At 40.7% G+C, this 16,955-nt stretch overlaps 1 long non-coding RNA gene across 3 annotated transcripts; it reads left to right on the top strand.

Moving 5' to 3' along the window:
* The first annotated feature begins 208 nt into the window (after nt 1-208).
* LOC113594619 (uncharacterized) lies at nt 209-16,576 on the top strand. Of its 3 annotated transcripts, none has more exons than XR_008297046.1 (6): nt 209-5,919; nt 6,013-6,113; nt 6,735-6,814; nt 9,306-9,397; nt 9,863-9,955; nt 10,742-16,576. It is a non-coding gene; the product is annotated as an uncharacterized LOC113594619 (long non-coding RNA). The 3 variants fall into 3 exon arrangements; XR_008297047.1 differs by having other exon boundaries at nt 3,164-3,274; XR_003415019.2 differs by having other exon boundaries at nt 214-6,113.
* The last annotated feature ends 379 nt before the right edge of the window (nt 16,577-16,955 follow it).

Below are 16,955 nucleotides of genomic sequence, written 5' to 3'. Positions count from 1 at the left end.
CTAATGGAGTTATTGCTGAGCCCTCATGGATTGGAGAACACTGAAGCAGGTGGGTGCAATGCAACTGACCCTTACGTCGGTGTGAAAACTGGAGTCAATGCTCCTCTGTATCTCGTGTGTCGTGTGATATATTTAGATGTGGGGCTAAATAATAATTTAGTATTTTTAATATCAAAATTTTTCAAAATAAGGGATCTAAGTGACCCTTACGTCGGTGTGAAAACTGGAGTCAATGCTCCTCTGTATCTCGTGTGTCGTGTGATATATTTAGATGTGGGGCTAAATAATAATTTAGTATTTTTAATATCAAAATTTTTCAAAATAAGGGATCTAAGTGACATTGGCAAATACCATGCTAAAAATCTTATGTTTTGTGCAGTGTCAAAGACCATTTCTCTTTGCAGACAGTGTGAGACTTATTGAATTTTTGTTGCTCTCTAGTGCTTAGTTTTTACAAGTGACCCACTGGGACTAAATTCAAATATGTAAGAGGACATATATGGCCAACTGATTTTCAACAAAGATGCAAGGCCATTCAAGAGGAGAGGACAGTCTGGCATCTGCATACAGAGGAATGAAGTTGGACTTACCTTAAGTCACATACAAGAAATTAGCTCCAAATGGAATGGAAGGCAGGAACTCAGATAATTACACTCTAGTGTTCATAGCATTATTTGTGCCTATAGTCAAAAAATGGAATCAACCCAAGTGTCCATCGATGGAGAAGTAGATAAACAAAATATAGCATCTGATACAAAGGAATATTATTCAGCCTCAAAAGGGAATGGAATTCTGATGCACGCTAGAACATGGATAAATCTTGAAAACATTATGCTAAGTAAAATAAGCCAGACACTGAAGGATAAACAGTATAGGAGTCCTCTTATATGAATTACCTAGAATAGACAAATTCTTAGAGACAGAAAGTAGACACATTGAAAATGCACTTAATGTCACTGAATTGGACACTTAAAATTGTTAAAGTTATAGATTGTATTTTATGTATATTTTATATAGGTTATATTTATTGTGCATATTTTATGCATACACATATGTATATTTATATAGAGTATATATTTCATATATGAAATATATTCATATATGTATTTTATATATATTACATTTTATATATTTTATGCATAATATATAACATATTATATATACACAGAAGGGGATAAAATACTTCTGGACAAAGAAAAGGGTAGGTAACAGCTGAAATGTAAATCTAAATATAGACATTGGCTAAAACTGTAGGGACTACCACCTTTAACAGACGGTGAACATCTTTGAAGGGAGAAAAATTCTTGTTTTAGGTGTATGCACAATTAGTGGGATATTGGTTAGCTTTGCTAAATGGTGTCAACTTGGCTTTCCACGAGAGTCTGATGATAACATCTCAAGACAATGTGACCTTTTGGAGTCTGAGCTGGCAGATTGGCTCTGTGTGCTTAATTATAAATACAACTATTAGCACAATGCCATCCCATGATATGTGCTCAATAAATACCTGTTGAATGGCACGCCTAACCCTACCAAAAGTCACAATAGTTTACTTTACCTTTCAGGATTGTTGAGGAGTTATGTATTGCACATTTCTTCCCAGTCGTATGTTTTATAAAATGGAAAAATAATCAAAGGCACTGGAATATTCCATTTTAAATTGATAGAAATTTGGGAACACGATTGTTTTGGATTAGGATGTGCATCTAATCCTGCAATTAGGATGAGGCTGTTATTGTGATCAGCCACTTAACTTTTCTAGGCTGCCCCTCTGAACAGCCACCCATATTCGTATTGAATTTATGTCAGGGTCCATCAAGCAAACAGGAAAAGAAGGGTACAGAAAAAAAAATTCTTCAGATTAATCTGAATGAAGTTGGAATAGAAAAAAATATATAGACACTTGCTTAAATTATTTTAAAGGTAACTTGTTATTGATTACGTTTACAGTAAGAAAAAAATTTTGAAAATACAATAAAGATGTATTGAATACTGACTTTAAAAAATATACATGTATACATTTTACATTCCTTCAGCCTGGAGCGTTTGGCTCCCTCTGTCTTTGTTACTTATTACTTTTAAAATTACAAAGGACAAGATGAAAAGGACTTTACTATAGCGTTTTTGACTGAGTCTAAAGTATGTGGTTGTATATTTGACAGGGAAGGGCTGCGGATCTGAAACTTCACATTAAGGAATTGGTTTTCCTTTTTACCTGTGTTCAAAATATTTGGAATTAGACATTCAGTACCACGGAGTGGCTTCAGAAAAACTTTGTTGATTGATTCCTTTAATAGACATTTGAGGAAAAGTATAGACCCACTGCTTTACTAGCCCCACATGTCCTTTCAGAGCTCAGGGTGGAGAGAGAAAGAGAGAGAGAGTGAGAGAGAGAGGAAGAGAGAGAGCAGTAAGCAGACAATCATAACACAGTCGACCAAGTGCTGTAGGAAGTCTAAGTGCAGAGGGCTTTGGAAGAACTGTCTTTGGAAGGGAAGGAGAAAGCTTTGCAAAGCATGTGTGGCAGGTGTTTTGGGGGGAGGGGCATTCATCACCTCCTCTTTGCCTACCTCTGACTCCTTGCCAGACAGGCACTGGTTCTGGTCCACTGGCGGTGTGAATGGGGCCTCTCAGCGTTTCTGTCAGAGAGCTTTCACTCATCCATCAGGGCTTGAAAGTATGGTGGGAACTGCCCAGGTAGTTAATGCCCCCAAGGGCGACCTCCCACTGGTGGGGGAATGAAAGCCAATAGGTAAATGCTCTGTCTCTCCACTTTTACAATAACAATTCTAAGGGGCGCCTGGGTGGCTCAGTTGGTTAGACATCTGACTTTGGCCCAGCTCATGATCTCACAGTTGGTGAGTTTGAGCCTCGCATCAGGCTCCGCGCTGACTGTGCAGAGCCTGCTTGGGATTCCCTCTGTCTCTCTCTCTCTTTCTCTCTCTCTGTCCCTGCCATGCTCTCTCTCTTTCTCAAAAATAACTAAACTAAACTAAACTAAACTAACAATTCTGATAAACATCCTGTTTCTGGGGGAACATCCAGCTTCCGGCAATCTCTTCGCAAACCAATCATCTGTGCTCAAGTGCTGGATTCAGGCTCTGTTTTAGAAGAACCCAAAGGAGGACAGAAGGTGGCAGTTGAGCTGGGAGGAGTCGGTTGAGGGGAGGAGTCGGTTGAGGTTGTGTGTGGGCTCAGGGGGCAAGGTGCCTTCCACGTGGACAGCACTACAGCTGTAAAGTTACCCAGGACCAGGAGTGGTCCTTGGAGGCCTGTAAGATGATAGGATGTGTGGGGAGCAGTGGGAACGTCGGAGTATGCTGGGCTGAGGGATCTAGGAAGGTAGAGAGGTCATAGATGTCTGTAGGGGTCAATCAAGAAAAGCCTTATTAGCATGAGAAGGATTCGGGACTCTCGTCAGTGAGGTCAGGTAACATGCTCGGCCTGGATGCCATGTTCAGAGGTTAGAGACAGGAGACAGGGAATTAGGAGGATTTTAACAGTCCAGTTGAGAGAGGATGAATGAGGGGGCTTCCGGTGTGAAGGGGGAAGACGTGAGAGTGTGGAGAAATGTGGAAGCGGCAGGCTCGGTGGACTCAGTGGTGACCTGGAGGACTGAAGGAGACCGAAGCCAAAGTTGTCACCCCGTGTTTCGGCTTGGCAGGCCAGGTGGATGACGATGCCTCCATGCGTAGAAACCTAGTCCTCAGTGTGATTATATCAAGAAGCAGCGCCTTTGGGAGGTGAATAGGTCACGAGGGTAGAGCCCTCATGAATGGGACTAGTAGCCTTCCAGAAGAGCCCCCCGATGGCTCCCTTGCCCCATTCACCTGTGGGAAATGCAGCCAGTGGATGGCCTCTATGAACCAGAAATTGGGGTCTCACTGACCCTGAATCTGCTGGTGCCTTGATCTCGGTCTTCCCCACCTCCCAAAACATGAGAAATCGGTGTCGTTCAACTCACACCATCTATATTATTTTTGTTACAGCAGCCCAAATGGACTCAGACACCTCCTTGATGGGGAGGGTTGGGCTGTCAGGTAAATTTAGCAAAGTTGTTGAGCGCAGGGCATGGAGGGAGTTGAATGCTGTATGAAGGCGTTTGGCTCTGTAAACCTGCCTTTCCATGTGGGGGTTCTTACAGAAGAGAAAGAAGGTCAGAGAATATGACTTAGAAATTTAAAACACTAATCTATTTGCTATGGAGAGAGAGAGAGAGTGAAAGAGAGGTAGAGAGAGGGAGAGAGAGAAAGGGAGAAAGAAAGAAAGTGAAGGAGAGGGGGTGGGGAAGAGAGAGAGAGAGAGAGAGAGAGGATGAAAGAGAGGGAGAGAGACGGAAGCTGAATAGGGAAGGAGAAAGTCCCAAGTGAGGATATGATTTTATATGAAGTCTAGCTTCAGTCTGATCCATAAAGTCATTCTGCCTGAACCCTTTGAATCCTATATTAATCAGTCATTGGCCATCTGGATGCGGAAGGCTGGGGGCACGCTCCAGTGAGAGTAAATTTTCTGTGTCCACTTGGTGAATGTTTTTGGGTGAGGTTAACATCTAAATGTGTGAGTTTTGAGTAAAGCAGATGGCTCTTCATAATGTGGGTGGGCCTTGCACAATCAGTCGAAGGCCTGAATACAACAAAGAAATCCAGCCTCCCAAACAAGAGGGAATCCTCCAGCACATTGCCTGTGGACTTCATCTGCACCATCGTCTCTCTTGGGTCTCCGCCTGCCGGCCTTCGTACTGAAACTGTGCCACCAGCTTTCCTAGCTTCCAGGCTGCTGGCACACTGCAGAGTTAGACTTGCTGGCCTCCATGATCGTGTGGACCGATTCCTTATGCGAAATTTCTACATACACGTTCTCTGTGTTCTCCTTCCCTGGAGAATATTGATTAACCCACCCCCTGCAGGTCTCTGTCTCAGAGGAAGCGGCTCCCGTCTGCCAAAGGCAAGTTTTCTGCAAAGGTCACAGGTATAAGCAGCAACTGGTGGCTGGATGCCCCCCCCGCCCGGGCGAGGGGGCCCTGCTGGAGCACCTGTTTGGACAGCCCTTTTATGGAGTGCTTGGACGATGATGTAGGAATAAGTAGCAAATCAAATTTATTTAGCTGCGAGGTAAGTTTATGGCCCTTCACAAATCTCTCCTCCATACTCTGTCTGCTCTTGCGGACCTCCTTTGAGTAACATTTATTAGCGGGGCAGCACAGGATGGCCCTGTAAGCTTCTCGCGATCTGATGTCAAAGAGAGATAGATGTCCCAAGGCCAACTCTTGGCTTATCTTCTGAGCCATGTGACTGACTTTCTGAGTTTGGCTTCCGCGTCTGTCTGACAAATATGGCGGATAACCTCTGTGTTATGAAGATTAAACCGAAAGCTGTGGTGAAAAGCAAATGAATGTTACCTGTGACTACTGCACTCCTCTGTGCCAGGCTGTGAGTTAAGCAACTAAAAAAGGTTACCACCTTAAATTGCCACGAGAGTTCCGTAACCGAGATAGTATTCATCGTATTTCCTAACATGGAAACTGAGGTGCAGAAAAATGAAGACGTGTGCCCAAGGTCACCGGGCCAGGAAGTGAAGGAACTGACATGGTTCCCAGCATGTATCGGGAAGTAGAGCCCTGACATAGTGTTTAGCTTCCGAGACATAGGATTCTAGAAGTGTTGTGACGTGATTGTCACTCCGGAAGCAGGAGATCTTGCTCCAAGGGACCTGAGGCTATAGGCCACTGTAGTGATGCTCATGGCCGTTGGGAACGTTGCAGCAAGGGAGGTGAGGGGTGGGCATGTCAAGGACTCCAGCCATCTTGAGTCCGACCCATCCAGTGCTCCTTGTGTATTCCCACTGCCTCCCGAGCACAGTGGCTTGGGGAGGCGAGGAAATGGAATTGAGAGGAAAACGATACTTGTAAACTCGATTTTGGTAGGTCATTTTGTTATATTATCATTAAGATGGGAATCTTTGGCTTGAAAAAGTCATAAACTGAAAACCTGCTTCATCTCTGAGTTTTCACAGATTTCAAGGATTTGGTCCAAATCCAGAGCCTCGAGACAATAAAAACGCTGCTGAATGGTTACTGAGGAGAATGGCTGAACTCTCAGTGAGCTACTTCGACGGTATCTGAGGCATTTAATTTTCATGGTCTTGCAGTAAATTGAAAGGCAAATTATAAAAGTGAGGCTCGGTTTTGGTCAGGCTCCAATTTACGCGCTTTGGGCTTCTCCTAACTAGGCTGTGGGGGAAGCCGGCTAAGAAAGTTTAGAGTTAAAGACTTTTGCCAAGGTGTCCTGTGTGAAAAGTTCTAGCATTTTGTGGTATTTCCAAAGGCGTCTCATTGTGCACTCTTGGGCCTCATATTATTCACGGGTTTGGAAAGTGGGCCTTGGCTTCTGGCAGGTAATATTTTAATGAGCAAGTGATAAGTTAGAGACCATTGTCTAGTGCGTTTAGGGAAATCACGTTGAATCTGTTTCAGCGTTAAAATTTCATTATTGCGTTCGTTTCGTGGTTTGCCTTTCAACGGAGAGCGAGGCCTGCAAGGGTCTGCGTAATCATTGAGACCTCAGAGCCTCAGTTTCTTCATCGGCGACGTGTGATGTGACTAACCATCTCCTGGTGACGTTTCATGGAATCAGTGGAATTAATTCAGTAATCATTGTGAAAACTTAAAGTTGTTGGCATATATTAAGGATTTATATAGTCATCATTAACAGGAAAAAAAACCCCATCTGTTACAGGAGGAACCGAATCGTTTGTAATCCATGAGACTGAAGAAGAGCCATCTGTGGGTTTCAACCTAAACAGTAGTTGGACTCAGGTATCTGACTGAATAGCTCTGAGGAAGGTGGCCTTTAAAGGAGAGAAAATGGATTTCCTGTCTACTCTGAGCTTCAGCCGACTCTGAGAAGGCAGAGGAACAGTTTCGTGGTGCATCAGGGTTCCATTTTTACAACTGGTTATACACACAGCCCTCCTCGGAGGGTTCAAATGGGTAGTTTAGGAGAAAAAACCCATGTCTCTGTTCTTGAAGGCCAATTTGGGAGTGCATATCTGGGATTTGGGATCTCATTGGGAAGTCTGCGTTATTTAAGTCTCTAAAACGAGCCCTTCTAATATGACCTCAAGCTAATGTGTGGGTTTGTTTGAATAACAGCTTCAAGTTCATTTCTTCCACCCGCCTCTACTAAGCAACCCGAGACACAAGTATTGTTTTCCTGTGAGCGGTGGGCTGGTCAGGTAACAAATTGCCCCAGACTTTGGTTGGTGAAACAGAATTCAAGCTTATTTCAGTTGTTCTGGGCTTTAAAAAAAGAAAAAAACAAAACAAAACAAAACAAAACCTTTCAGAGGCTACTGATGTGAAAATACTGTGTTCTTGCCAGGGATTCTACAGATGACAGAGCTCTGTGCCTTATTTTTCTCTTCCCTCCACCCCCACCACCATCTCTTGCCAGACAGAATAGGTGAAGAGGTTGAACTGTAGATCTCCTTTCTCCTGTTTTGCTGCTTGTGAAGTCTGCCAACAGAATCCACCTTGACAAAGTCAAGGACTGTGCGTTTAATGTTGAACTGAGTGAATAAATTATGCATGAAATTGTGCCAGAGTCTCTAGTGTGCAGAATTGCTCCTTTTGATATGAAAGGTTAATTCAGAAAGGAGTCCAAAATAGCTGGAAATTGTGGGGATAAGTGGATAGTATTCACTGTTGTGAGCTGTTATTACTAGAAATTGCATTCCCTCTCTGGCTTCCCCGGAGATTTCGCTTTGCCAGTGAATATAAACTGTACTCAATAGAATAGCATTTAGGAGTAACAAGAGTGTATGTCCACACACAATAAAATATTCTAATGGCGTTTTAAAAAGAAGTTGTACTTTTTCATGTATATCATGCACCCCAAGGAAGAATTTCTATTGCATTTAGGTCAAGAACAAGGCATATCAAACGTAATGAGTTTTGCGCCTCTATGCAAGGGACTGCCTGGGACTCCCGTTTCAGAGTCGGGGCTGGTCATGCCACTGATTAGTTATGCAAGCCCGGTTCCTGATAAAGCCCAAACCATCCTTGCTTAAAGAAGGAACAGCCCCCAATTGTTTTATCACTACATCTTACACATCCAGCTTTAATTCAATCTTTGGTAAATTTATGAAGCTCTTCAACCTGTTTCTCTTAAATGTCCTTTTTACACACATCCTTATATCATTTTTATGTTAGTTCATTATTTCCAGCAGAAAAACGTAGTTGTCTGGAAAGCTACATTTTACTTAAAATACACACACACATATTTTTGGAGCTTGTTAGAGACTCCTTTTTGTGTTTCCATCACAAGGGAACAGAATTGTGCCACCAGACTGTGGAAGTTGTTTATTTTTGTCCCTCTCATGTACATTTTCAGAAATCATCCCCTTCTTAATCTCCACTGGGGACTGGTAGTTTTTTCCTCTAATTATAAAGTGGTCTCATTTCTGACCTGGGGTAGTTTTTAATTTTAATTCCTGGCTTGTGTTTATAAACTGTTACACTCTATTATCCTGTTGGGAACATCGAAAGAAAGGCTTCGGTCCTCTGTGTTGGTTTTAACAATTACATATTCATTCAGTGTCTTAAAATGTATTTTGGGGGAACCAAAGATGCATTTTTGATGATTTTTTTACTTTCTGTGTTTCTCTTATCTATATATTTCACATTAGCGATAAAGCTTTTAAAACACTAGACGGGTGACGGTGAATAGTGGTAGTATTTTTAAAAGTCTAATGGGAGTGAACAAAATTGATATGGTTACTTTTTAAAGGTATTCTTCTTTATTTCAAATGTTTATGTGGAAAAAGATAGAGAACTCTTGGCATAGGGAAGGTATTCCTACAAATTTTGGCAGATGCTGGGTTAAAATAAAGTTGTTGCTCAAACGCCAAGGTGCCTGTGGGTTGTTTTTTTTTTTTTTAATGTTATTTTGTTACTTTATGGCATTACTGAGGAGCATTTAAAATGACCAATCCTTACCCTACTCATTAATGCCAAGAGTGTTAAATTTCTTTATTCTGCTGTCTGTGACTCATTAGTCTGAGTTCTGGACAGCAAATTGGCAAAATGGGCTCTTGTCACTGGAAATTGTTCCTTCTGCACAGTGAGAATATTCTGTGCCTGAGGGGTTGCAAACATTTTTTCTCGTGTGAACCTGAATGCCCCAGGCTGCTAAAAGTCCACAATTAAGTCACAAGGCAGTATGGAATTGTGTGTAATATTCCGATGACTTGATTACAGGGGTGTCTGCTCCTGCGATTCTAGATTTGATGTATTTAAAATGTTTCAGGCCAACCAAAGATGCCTTTTTGATGCAGTTTCAAATGCCTCCAGCAGATCAAACTGAAAAGTCATTGAAGAAACAACTTTGTAACATGGAGGGTAGGTATTGAAGGTAGCAAAGGTGCTGATTGGTGTGTAATTATATTTTACACAATTCTGCAAAGTGAACTAAATAGTAGAAGTTTCCATAGAATTATGTGACATACACGCACACGTACACAAACTAAAAAAAAAAAAAAACAAAGATCTTTTAAGAGGTGCTCAATCTAGCATTTATATACATTTATATATGGGTATAGGTATATTTGCACACCTTTATCTGCATACAAATGTTTTTACGTATATATCACATGTAATGCAGGTAATGATTTTACATATGAATGTATTTTACATAGAAAATAATTGTAAATATTTAATATAATTTTAAATATGTTTGAATAGTTCTAATTGCGTGTAAATATAGTTTGTATAATTGTAAAGTAACATGTCAATGTATTGTTTAAACACGTGATTTAAAATGACAGTGACAGAATGCTCGCTTTTACCCCAGTCATTTTTTTTCAGGCAAAGAATCACCCAAAGAAACAATTTAGAGGCAAATGGAGAATCTTTTCCACAAGTAATTAATACCTTTAAAAGCATGTTTGAAATAATTAGGTAAGAGAATCAATCTCTTTTAAAAGCTTTCAATTCACCAGAGGCTCATTCACCAGCTCACACCTGCTCACCAACAATCCAAGTACCCTGACACCATCAACATTTTCTTTATCCACCATCCTCTTTCTTGAGGGAGAGGAAAGTAGATACACATTTTCTTAAAAATTTATAGAGCCCCTCCACAAGGTCCAAAAGCATGATGCATTCACTGTTTGTCGTGAAGTGAATTTTTAAAAGCTCGGGTTTAAGATTGCATGTATTAAATGCACATAAAATGAATATTTTGTTTGTGAAATATTAAACATGAGTACTCCCCCCCCACGCCCCCCCCCCCCCGAGGTTGTGAAGCACAAATATGGTCCTGCCGTGTGCCTGTGCTATCTATGTTGGGACACTCTGGGGCTTTATTAGCTTTTCTTTAAATCATACAAATTATTCCTTTTAACTATAAATGATCTTTTCTGTTGCGAAGTTTCCTTGACTCAAGATAACTTCGCAAAAGCATGTGTAAGTTAACCAGAAATGCAAGGAAAAAGTAACTCTTGTTCAGAAGCGATTTATCTTTTTAAGCATCACTTGGGGGCGATATAAAAGGCAATTCTTAAAATGCAAGTAATCTTTAGGAAAAATATTATGAAAGGACTTTATTAGTATTCCGTTGTGTTGTGTTAGCATCCATTTCATGGGAAAGATGTTTCATTTTAACAAGATCCTCCGCTGCAAGAAAATTAATTTTTTTTCCCTTTGGCACAGCTCCAATCTTTCTTTTTTTCTTTCTCCTCCCAGTGGATGAAATGATCAGAGCGGAAAACACATTTTTATGAAAGAACAAATTTACAGGTGAATGTGACCAATGAAAATATTTGAAGTTAAACAATGAAAATCAAGTGATTGATACAGCTCTTTTTTGGTGAACAGTTTGGAGTTCTGCTGACTGGTTAAAAGGAATGGCCATCTACCCCAACTAGTGAGGGAGCGTGTTTTAATCCACTAATGTTGCATATTGATCTTGGAAGATTTGCAATGTGATACGTGCGATAGATATTTTTGCAGCTGGTACCAAGTGTATCCAGTACTAATATTTATTTTATTATTCATTACATTCTTGTACTTTCCAATTTTTAGGCATAAAATTTGATATTTACCCTTGAAATACTGAAAAAAAAATCAATTTTCCTACCCTTTGGAAGTCTAGGAGAACGCTTTCTCTTTTGGTTGCAGTGTGCATTGGTTTCCTATTGCTGTTGTAACAAATTACAGCAAATAAACCATGTAAATTGATTATCTTACCATTCGAATTCTCACTGAGTTAAAATCAAGATGTTGGCAGGACTGTGTCCATTCTGGAGGCCCTAGGAGATTGTTTCCTTGTCTTTTCCAGCTTGTAGAGACTATCCACAGCCCATGGATCATGTCGTCAAAGCCAGCCTTGTTACGTCCCTGTGACCCTTCTTCCATGGTTCCATCTCCCTCTGCCTCTCACCTGAGCAGGCAAAGTCTCTGGCTAGGGACTCGTGTGCCGAGGTTGGGCCCATCCAGATAATCCAGGCCAACCTTCCACCTCAAAACCCTAAATGTCTGCAAAGTCATTTTTGCAAGGTAAAGTTACAAGTTCACAGGTTCTAAGGATTTGGATGCAAACATCTTTGGGGGATGAATAGTCTGCCTATATGTGCAGAAAGGTGAGGAAAGTCGACAGCAACAGCAGTTGTTGCCTTTTATTTTATTTGGTGCCTCTTTTTGTGCCCTCTACAAAAGTGACCACGTATGGATATATAGTCAGCACCCAACAATTATTTGTTGGGTAACTGAATGAAAGATTGATCGATTCTCATCTATTTTCATCAGACGGCATTATTTAGAGCATGTAGCTGAAGTGGGAGGGCATTTCAGGACTGGTCACCACCAGAGACATGGGAAGGTTTTACAGGGGTTTACTGACAGGTGTAAGCAAATCCCGGGCTTGGTATGACGTTTTGTCAGAGGCGTGGGGGTATAATCAAACTAAGTGTCAAGTGTTCAGGTAAAGTCACAGTTCACACTCAGAGGTCTGAGTGCAAGCCTTGTACATCTGTTCCCTGAAGGAAACAGTGAGCAGAAGGTACATGATTCTGAGTATTCCTTCAATCTGTAAAATACAGGGAAGGGACCAAACAAAGCTCTGTGCACACAGGGCACCTAGAGTAATCTGGCGTCATGGATGATTCTTCTTGGCCACGGTGAACAGGGTTGTGAAGTTTCTTGTATCTCCTGAGGATTCGTGGTCATGAACCTTGGGTTTGAGAGTAAGCCAAGCACACACCTGCCTTTGTTCCTACTTTAGAGATGGAAACCTGAAGGGAAAAGTGTTGGGTTTTGGACCATCGGACCTGCATTCAGATCTTGCATCACTGGGTGACATAATGTATTTATAAAATATGATAATATCTACCTTATGAATCAGGGGAGGGGTTAAAGATATCTTTATAAGGCTTTAGTGCAGGAACAATAAAGCAGCCACTCCATAAATAACAGGTTCTCACTATTATTGTTCCTATAAAACTTCTCACCCAGCTTCTCATTTTGTCAGTGTTGTGTTTTTTAAAAATAGTATTCCTCTCAGATAATTAAGGGACTTAGCTAGTTAAGAGTTTAGGTTCTGGATTTATTCATTCATTTACTTTCATTTTTTTCACACATTCCAGCATTTTCTATTACTGATTATTCACCGTGCAGTGGGCTGTGAATACGATAATGAAGAGAACAGATGTGGTCTTTTGCCTCATAGTGCTTTCACTCTAATGGAAGGGAGAGGCCATTAAGGAAACAAACAGATTAAAGTTCAAATCCTGATGCTTCAACTTATCAGGTGTGTGGTCCTGGGCAGTTGACTGAACCTCTCTGAATCTGTTTCCTGGGGTTAACAGAGCATAACTTGAAACATTAAATTACATCATGCATAGAAATGTTTAGCATAGTCCTTGGCACATAAGAATTATTTTTTTTTCATTTTTAAAATTATTATTTAGTACCTAAAGAAGTCATGGTACTATTTTCTTTTGATATTTTTTCCGGTTTATTTATTTTGAGAGAGAGAGAGAGAGAGAGAGAGAGAGAGAGAGAGAGAGAGAATCCCAAGCAGGCTCCATGCTGTCAGCACAGAGCCCGATGCAGGGCTCGAACCCATGAACTGTGAGATCAAGACCTGAGCTGAAACCAAGAGTGGGACACTTAACTGACTGAGCTACCCAGGTGCCTTGATGTGGTCCTATTTTTGATGAAGAAGTTATACCTTTTATAGGGAAAGCACCAAATAGCATATAAACTTTTAAAAAAGTGCAGCTGTGTTCTAATCTTCCCTCCCTGATTCCTTAAGCTCAGTATTTTAGGGAATAGTACTAATATGATGGCTCTTTTTTTTTTATAAATTTTATTAAAATTTTTTTTTACATTTCTTTATTTTTGGGAGACAGAGAGAGACAGAGCATGAGCCGGGAAAGGGCAGAGAGAGAAGGAGACACAGAATCCAAAGCAGGCTCCAGGCTCTGAGCTGTCAGCACAGAGCCCGATGCGGGGCTTGAACCCACAAACCACGAGATCACGACCTGTGCCGGAGTCGGCCGCTCAACCGACTGAGCCACCCAGGCGCCCCTAATATGATTGCTCTTATACCTACATGTATTCCTATTACTGTTCTTCCTACTCACACTTTACTAGGGTTTTGCTCTGTGTCCGTCACTATTCTAATCCCAGTGCCTGCGTTGCGATACTTCATCCGCATCACAGCCTGTAGGATGGATCAGGGGCTGTTACAGAGCGCATTTCACCACTGGGAGAATGGAGGCAAGAGGGTGAAACCCTAGGTCTACATCAAGGGTGTGACGGGCCAGAACTCTAACCCAGGTGTTATGACTCTGGGTCCAACACACCTCACAAGGACGCAGGATTTGGGATAACTTTCCAGGGAGGCCAATTTCATGGTGGAGGATGATGTGACACTAGAAGAGGAATATAGCCCTGAGATTTTCACACTGCTGCTCGAAGAGAAAAGATATAGGACTCATTTGCTCATATGTTCCTTATTTGATCAGGCTCTGAATGCCTACCCAGTGCTGGGTGCTGTTCAAGGAGATGAAATCTGTGCCCTCAGGGAGCACTCAGTCCATTGTGGGGCAGGTAGTGACTAGGAACAGGTTGTGAAAATAGAGTGTGCTGCCTCATCCAACAGGTCTGGGTATGTGGTCCTCAGGGAAGTTGAGGACATCTCATCTAGCCTTGGGTGGCCAGGAGAGGTCTCCTAGAGGAAATAAGTTGTGGGGAAAATTCAAGATTTGCTTCCTAGAACCTTAGAAAATTATTTACTAAGATATGCAGATGAACGTATATCGTAATAGTTGAACATACGGGCTTTGGAGTTAAAACTGCCTGCTTTCAAACTCTATGTCTGCCATTTTCTGATGTTTAGACCTTTTCCTCATTAAGCGGTTGGAGCCCGCATCTGAAAAATGGGAACAATGAAAAAAAAGTACCTCTTTTTCTTTGAATGGTAGTGAAGATTATATCTAAAACTGTTGGCGCAAAGCCTGGTATGTGGTAAATGTTCATTTATTATCATTGCCCTTGTCATTGGCATCATCATTATCATTATCAGTGTTTTTTTTAAGAAATATGAAATGGCATGATAGGTAACAAGGGGATTATTTTGGTTGTTGTTGCTGAATTATTAAGAAACATAGTACGTTGGCCCTAATTTTGGGGCTGGAAAAATTTCAGACAAGTTACAAGTCCCTGTGATCTTATACAAATATATATTACTGGAATTGATGTGTGCAAAGAGCACAGTTTGTTTTTACCCTAGTTGAAAATGTGCAATGACATAATGTTACCCTTTAAGATAACAGAAGCCAGCTGCCCCATTCATATTTAAATATGAGTCACCTTCCAGGGAGACTTGCAAGATTCCATGTGCCAAGCTGGAAAAGTAAAACTTGCTAGCAAGGCAGGAAAGAATAAATTCACACTTGGAAGTTGGTATTATAGGCTAGAGGCCCCATCTAGCCAATTCCTTTATGGAGCAGAAAATAGCACCCTAGTGGCCAGAGAGAAGAACTGTAACACCATGGCATCATGGTCCATGTTTTGGAAGCATGGAACCTTCCTCACCTTTGGGGAATCGTTTCCACTTAATTAAAAATATTTTGTGTAAGTGGTACACATGCCCAGGCACAAACAGAGTCTGCTGTAATGCCTTTTAAAAAACAGAGTGTAGTTATTTTTTAATTTATCCCTAATTTACCTTGGGATTGAGTTGGCCGACCACTTTCAATGTCTTCCATTTCAGCAGAGCACATCTCAGAAGCAAAGTAAAGACCAACTTCTTGACTATTGGTCCAACGAAAGGAAGGCCTGAAATGTCAAATAATGTGGGTCTTCATAAGTGTTTGCTGAGAACCTATCAGAAAGGGGAAGCCTGTGTGTGGTACTTGGGAACAACATTGAAAAATTAATTATGTATGTAAATTGAATTGACACATTGACGACTGGATGAGGTTAGAAGGCTGGTTTGAGGGAACAATCGGCTGCTAATTAGGGTTCCCCTCACGATCGAATCAGATTTGCTATGGGTCTGTCTCTGTAAACTTTTACCTGCATGAGAATTCAGTGGTCAGTAATAAAATGAGATTGAATCAAAGCTGGGAAGTCAGTTCAGTTTAAGTAGCTTTGGATAAACTGTTGTGTCTTGTTGCACAGAGTAGACTACATCACTGGCAACAGTCACGCTCACCCAGAATGGCAGCAGACGCCCTTTTCAGGAATAAACTTGTTAAAGAAGGTAAAACAGCAAGTATAAAGGGGAACTTGAATTTTGCCTTTCTGTCACATCTTTTGGAGGACAACGCAGCTATTTGAATTCTGAACTTCTGTTCAAATTCTACCACGTTAACAACATAAGTCAAAATGCACGTAAGGATGTAACAGTGAAGATGTTCCGAGTAGCGTTGTTTACTTTAATTCAAACTGAACATAATATAAATATTTACAGCAAGCAATTAAGTAAATGATAAACACCCGTACAATCATACATTCTTGTGCTATTAAAGGAGCTGTTTAGAGTCATGTATATGGACATATAAAGATGGGTACTACAGATTACTAAATGAAAAATAAGGCAGTAGGTCTGATCTTGATTATCATAATGATCCCATTTAAGTGGTATATTTTTGTACACTATTCTTTAGATGAAAAAAATTTATGGGTTGTCTCTCCTATTTGACCTCTTTCCATTTCCATTAAATTAATTATTAAATTGCTTTTGGTGGAGTTTTAATGTTTGTTTTCTTAGCTCTGTAAAAGATAACATTTACTCTTCTTAAAGAAAGTTAAAATATATGACCCATTATTTTCTCAACTCTGTAACTAGTTATTTATAAGAAAAGCAAAAAAACAAAAATTCTTGCCCACAAGAATATTCCTACTTTAACGATGTCCCCGTAATAAGCTGAATCTCTTATGTGTTCTTGATGGCCAATCTAGTATCAGTGGGACTCCATTAGAGAGTCAATATATATATTTTGTAGGAGTAAATGACAAAGAGGCACCCCTAATCTGCTTGAGTAAAAGCCATCTCACCTCCTCTCTCTGCTGTCATCCCTCCAGCTTCCTGCAGTTATAGAAGCTGAGAGAGTAAATGGTAAATGGTGTCATATGATCATAAATGCTGCCTCCATTAATTGTGTATGAAGAAACATTTTATAATTTCAGTATTAAATTTCATTTTACATTGCCTTTAGGTTGTTTTGATAGTTCTGACACTGGATAAATTCTGCAATTCTGGGAATGCTATTCCACCTTGCATAATTTGATGAAATGAATTTTAGAATGATTCTGGCTTTAAGTTATATGGGAGGCTACATATGCCTGTATTTTGGGTCAGGATTTCTCATTCTCTCTCGGTGCTACTGACATTTCGGGTTGAATAGTTTATTGCAGAGGGCTGTCTTGTGCACTGTAGGATGTTTAG

The sequence above is a fragment of the Acinonyx jubatus genome, chromosome A2 (genome assembly GCF_027475565.1).
Source record: "Acinonyx jubatus isolate Ajub_Pintada_27869175 chromosome A2, VMU_Ajub_asm_v1.0, whole genome shotgun sequence".
Classification (NCBI taxonomy): Eukaryota; Metazoa; Chordata; class Mammalia; order Carnivora; family Felidae; genus Acinonyx; species Acinonyx jubatus.
The sequence above is the reverse complement of the archived record's forward strand: the minus strand, read 5'-3'. Positions and strand labels throughout refer to the sequence as shown.